Source organism: Dunckerocampus dactyliophorus, chromosome 5 (assembly GCF_027744805.1).
Source record: "Dunckerocampus dactyliophorus isolate RoL2022-P2 chromosome 5, RoL_Ddac_1.1, whole genome shotgun sequence".
Classification (NCBI taxonomy): Eukaryota; Metazoa; Chordata; class Actinopteri; order Syngnathiformes; family Syngnathidae; genus Dunckerocampus; species Dunckerocampus dactyliophorus.
This window is the reverse complement of record NC_072823.1, coordinates 33196623-33203217: the sequence shown is the minus strand read 5'-3', so window position 1 is coordinate 33203217 and position 6595 is coordinate 33196623.

The window sequence follows — 6595 nt, the reverse complement described above, 5'->3', positions numbered from 1 at the left end:
GGATAGCATCTGATGTTGTTGGAGCTGTAACCAGCCATATTGCCAATCGTCGACGTGACGAAACTCAGGACGGATCGGGACTACTACGAATAGCACGTGGAAGAGGAAAAAGAGCTCTAGCAGCATTATCACACGCTATACCAAGAAAGAAACGTAAAACCTCATCGAAAATACACCGGAAAGTTAAAAGTCAACGAGGCGGCGGGGATATATTTTAACCATGTCTCTTACACATCACCTCTCGTCAGAGTGCACCAAATCAGAGCTCGACCTCTTTGCTCCTCCGATGACACAGCTATCTATAGATCAGACCAATTATGTAGAGATCCATCCTTTGAACTCTATTGCTGATCAAGAAGTGTTAGATTTCCTGATACCTGGAAACGGGAGTTTCTATCTAGATCTAAACTCAACACTACTCTATTTACGCCTCAAGATTACAAACGCCGATGGGACTAATCTCGGAAACGCTGATAACTGTGGAATAATACAGTACCCTCTAAATACTATATTTTCACAGGTAGATGTCAGTCTGAACGATGTTCTCATTAGCTCTTCGTCCGCAACTCATCCTTACAGATCTATTATTGAAACCCTCCTCAACTTTTCACGACAAACATTGGAGAGTCAGTTTTCAGCAGGTCTGTGGTACAAAGACGATGGCGATGATTTAGATTCAATTGACACGACACCTGGGGGCCCCAACAAAGGCCTTATCAAGCGTACAAGCTTCACTCGTGGTTCGCGACCATTCGAGTTAATTGGTCCCCTGCACAGTGACATTTTTTTTTCCGAAAGACTCCTGCTAAACAATGTGGATGTGCGATTGAAACTTGTAAAGGCTAAAAGTGCTTTTACACTGATGTCCGCTGCAGCTGACGAGTTCAATTTAAACATTCTGAGTGCTAGCATTTTTGTGAAAAAGGTGCAAGTCTCGCCGGATGTCATGCTAGGACATTCAGCCGCTTTAATGAAATCCAACGCAATTTACCCGATAAGTCGTGTTGTTGTTAAAAATTTTAGCATTCCAGCGCAGTCACGTGTATGTTCACAGGACAACTTGTATCTGGGTAGACTTCCAAAATATATAGTCGTCGGAATTGTCGACCACAGAGCATTTGTCGGAGCAAGGGAGCTGAACCCATTTAAGTTCCAACATGCAAATCTTGAATACCTCTCTCTCAGTGTAAATTCACGCTTTATCCCGGCGAAACCTTACCAACCCAACTTTAATACACATCAGAGTGTTCGCGAATTTTACAATCTCTATCTGGGAACAAACAGACACCTCAGAGACGCTCCCCTGAGTATTGACCGCGAAAACTTTGAAAATGGTTACTCACTGTTTCTGTTCAATCTGTCAAGAGACGATGAAATGGACGCTGAAGCTCTCTCTCCTGCGCTACATGGAACATGCCGTTTGGATTTAAGATTCAGAATGGCGTTACCGAGAACTATGACATTGATTGTGTACGCTTGTTACGACAGTGTCATAGAGATAAACTCGAAGCGTCAGGTTCTGATCGACTACTAAAACTGGAGAAATGAACAACCATCAAATAGATTCTATCCTGAGACCGATCTTGGGCGAGACGTTTGGAGGGGTTTGGTCTAGTGATTTACTGCCAACTAAGATTGATAAACGACCGTGCTATCTCGTCGTTAACACCCATGACCAAACCCGTGAGGGTGAACACTGGGTGGGGATGATTATTGAAGCTGAACAAGACAAATCATGCTTCTTCGACAGCTATGGCCACGAACCGGATTTTATATTTTATCCTGAAAGTTTTATAACTTTCCTCACTAGAAATTCTCATGAAATACGCTACAACAAACTCCAAGTACAAGATGACAACTCTTCGACTTGTGGCGCCCATGTTATTTTTTTCCTCTGTCAACGCTTTAAAGGACTCTCTTTTCAAGAAGTAATGAGGCTGTATTCTGATAATTTAAAAAAGAATGATGCTCTTGTCACCAAGTTTGTCAAGAAAAATGTTAAATGTATTTCACATGTGAAGACCGCTAAAACCTGTAATCAGAAAGCATGCTCTTTAAAACTATTTAATGAGTGTTATATCTGTTCTGAATAAATGCTCTTACTCCGATGTATAATTCCCAATAAATTTTTATTGGTAAAAAAAAAACATACAGTCTGCATAAATTCATTTGTATCGAGTGAAATCTAACCAGTTGGAGGGGATCGGTGTAGACAATCGCCATTCAGACGCTGTAGGTGTATACAGTTGATGAACGAGATTCGGGCTGTCATAATCTCTGTCTAACGGTGATGCCGCCCCAGATTTTTTCCCCCCGCGTTTTCTCTTACTCCGTCGTATCTGAGGGCGAGGTTCACTCGTGGTATTGGAGGGTTTAAGTCGTAATTGCTCGCGTGCGTGAGTGTTCATAACAGTTGTGATTGGAATATTTAATTCAGAAATTGTTTTTAAAAATGTATCCCATCCGCGAGGTACGGTCCGTCCGTGGAATCGACGGTTTGTCAGAGTTTTCATTAAATCGAAAATATGAGACCCTTTAATGAGGTTGTCCTGCACAATTATCTCGCCTGAACGGTTCCATCTTAGAAGGTCTGAATTACGAAGCTTCTGTAGAATATATGCCGCATTTTTCCGATTGCGTGATCCTATGTTGTCTAAAATCTCTTTTTCAATGTTGTCAGGACGTTCTTCCTCTTCAACCTTGACATAGTCACCTACATCTTCACCTCCTTTCTCTGTGGGTGTAGTAGGTAGTTTCAAAAGTATTTCACGACTGCGACTCTCCTCCTTTCTGAGTAAGGCCAGATATTTTTCAAGTAGATCGTTATAATGTAGTGACTTGCTGTATGCCGGTCCAGGTTGTTTTAACAGACGTTCCATTTTCTCTTCCAAAACATGCTGAGCTTTCTCGCTGATGTTTTCTGCATGCGTCTTCTTCTGGGTTAAAGTCTCTAGTTGATGGGGGGAAATCATGTACATTTTACTAAATGACGCCATGACGATGGTCTGTGTCTATCTCCCACCGGTAAACAAACTGGTTAGGAGTGGGATTGCTGCTCCTAATAACGCCCCAAGGAAACCACCGGACTGTGTCAACACCTTACGCTTATGTTTTATGGCAGTTTTACGGTTAGCAAAGAGTTTGATGATTTTTTTCTGCTTTTTTAACCTACTGTACTGCTCGGAGGATAGTGGGATGTTCCCCTTCAAAACATTCAAAGCTATCTCACAGACTGCCAGGACGAGATCTTTCGATGCATGGCTTAGAAGGCCCTGTCTCTCTTTTGGTTTTAGACTGAGCAGGGCTTTTAAAATGGGGAGGTTTCTTTTAATCCGCTTTGACATGGTTTAAATCACTTTTTATACTGATACACTACAGGCCACTCGTGTGGAAGTATGCCGCTTCTCAGTCGGAAATGTTCTGGACAGTCGGGTCTTAAGTCCACGATTAAATATGAGTAGGGGTCTTTAGTCGCGTCATTAAAACTCTGAAGAAAATATTCTCTTCGTCCGGGGAACATTTGCTGAGCCAGAATTCTAATCTGCAGTTTATCACGAGGCGATTTGAAAAGGACCATATAATTAGTGTTTAAACTAATAGTTCTGCTATGTTTTCCTTGATGAAACAAGTTTTGAACTAGAAAGATTACAGATAATTTTCGATGATGTCTATACATTGTAAATGCCTTCATTAATTCATCATGATTCGCCCCAACGTCCATGCAATCATCGACAACTAAAAGACTGTGCTGATTTGATGGAAAAATATTTTCATCCGTCAAAGAGTCAGGGATTCCTTCAATAAATTTAATCTTTACATCTCTAGCCAATTCATCATACATGGGTTGGTAGGATGAATAGCTCCAGATGATTCGATCGGGAACTCTGGAAAAAGTATCCTTCATATTTTGAAGTACATGTTTCACAAAGAACGACTTCCCACTTCCACTTGCCCCTACAAGGAGAGCGGTGAATGGAAGTTTGAAACGAGGATCAAAATATACTTCTTCCATGTTACACATCTGCTGTTTCTGTAAACTGGCAACCTAAATAACCAGAACACTGATTTTATTCACAGACATCAAGATGTAAACACAAACAAATGAAGAAGGGTTTATTGATATAGCATATGTGCATATATGATTTACTACAGATTACATCATGACTAAAAATACAGAATACATCTTCAAGAAAAACACAGAATACATGATAAAAAATATAAAAAACAGAATAGAATTACAAAACAATGATATAATTCTAAAAAGGTCTGGGTAGAAAAGTCATCAGGTCAAACCGTCATAAATCTACACAGTCCTTTTCAGAAATTGCTGCCGTTTCATCCTGGAACTAATAACCAAATGGTAATGTTTTTCCATCTGCAAGGAGTCGTCTTTTATCATAGACAACTGCGAAGTTGATTATGCGTTGTTTATTAGTGAGTTCAAAGGCTTTCATATTGCGAGTAATTTTATTGTAATGTGTAGAGATTTCACGCCGATTGTCCGGCTCTCTGAGATATCCCTCTACCAGATCTGTGAGGCTGTCAAAGTTAATTTTTTTACAGTTTTCATAATTTTGTGTAATCCCTTTAGCACGTAAAGTCACCTTACCCTGTTGTGTGAGATAGGCATACGATTTGGGACCCGCAGCGCTCCAATTGCATATGTAGTCTCCATGATCTAATTCTGATGTCAAATCTCCGAGATAATTACCGAGTGGAGGGTTATATTGATCAGAGGGGCTGCTTGTGTAAACGATAGAATCAGTGTCACAGTACAGAACACGATCTTGGAGCAAATCTATTTGCTTGTAAAGTTCAAGTCGTGCATAAGAAGTTGTGAACGCCGCTAGAAAAATATTTGCGTCGCCTGGGGGTAAGACACACCTAGAATTATGGCGCCATTGAACAAGTGCAATATCGTCATTTATGAAGTGAAACTGTGAAATGTCGTACTTGCTAGAAAAGAGAAATTCAAAAAAGCGTTGCGGTGTGCTCACCAGACTGGTTGAGAGCTGGTTTGATCTTTGTGCTAGTTTTCCCCAGAGAGAATTTAGCAGTAGTTTGGCAATCTGTCTTTTTGCGGGGTTGTAGACAATTTTCTCCGGATCGAGATCGATACCTTGCTTCTCTTTATAGTCACGGATGTAACCCTGTTTAGTCTGAAGAGTTTCAACTCCGTTAGGGTAGCCCGACGCCTCTTGCTTCTGTTTAAGGAAAGTGTAGATATAGTCTTTAAACAGCACATCTGATTTCTCTTCGAAGTTCCATATTTCGTAAATTTCAGCCAGAAAATAGCCCCTTTCGCAGTGCCTCGATTACTTCTATCGTTACCCACACCCCTTGGAGGGCCCGTTCTTCATCATTGTGTGTACAGTGAGTAGTTTAATTGTTCACGAGTGCACATAATCGACACAGTGTGAAAATTAATTTCCCTTTGTCGTTTCTAATAGGCAGTACAGGGAAAAACAGTTGACGTGGAGGGTAAACTTTAGCATGTATTAATCCAAAGTAATTTTCAATGCTGTCAAAATCCTTTCGAATTATTTTCGGATGCCCTAATGGGTAGTGAAAATGTGCATTTACAAACGGATACAACGATGTGAAATCAACGTAATTTACACGCTCACCTGGGCTGACAACATGGCGGAGACGGATAGCAGCCGTACGGCCTCCATATAAGGCTGCTCTGGGATCTAACGGAATTGGTTCTTGAAACCTCTCTAAGAAAGATTTAACATTCGGGTCTGTTTTTTTCTGTACACTCCATTCGTGTTCCCACTTGATCACCACAGTTTGCACCTTGTAATCGTTTTGTAATCGATCCAGCCTTTTCAAAGTCTCAGAGTACACCTCACTAAAACAAGTCTTTGACAATGGAGAAACATCACTTCCCATATAACACTTTGGACAGCCATGAAAATAACAGCCTAGAAATTCAAAGACAACTTTCCCTCCATTTAACTCTCCATATCCATCAACTGAATAACGCCCAAATTTAACTTCACCTCCGTTCAAAGCATGTCTTATTGAAATCCCCCGTGAGAAGGCCTCATACTCAAGCCACTGTATAGACGCATGTGAGAAAGCCTTGCTGTTTGTTTTGTAATTGTTAGGACAGGGAATCGCGATTGTATTGGGTTTTAAAAATTTTGTTTGAAAGACATTCAAAGCTGCTGAAGCAATGGTCACACTGTCAAAAGGATCACAGTCGGTTGTTTTTATGAATTCATTACGGAAATTGCTTGCACCCTCGGCTAAGATTTCAACATCGTTTTCACAGTAAGATACTAACTCTGCATCATAGTCAAACTCTTGATCTTTGACAGTCTGATACCAGTTAAGGAAATCCTCTCTTTGTTTTGGACTCATTTCGTCAGGTGAGTACATCTCGGCCGGTGGATAGCTTCCTCTATAGCCATTTTTTGAAAGATCGGTAAATCTGTGTGGGAAGTAGCCTTTTTTAAGCTGTGTCTTACATCCCAACGCCTTGGAAAAGTCTCTGAGTGGGATAGGAATAAATGAGAACGAGTCAATAAATTTAAGTTGAAAGTCATTATCCAGGATCAGGATTATTTTACTCCCTTGTGCTATCACA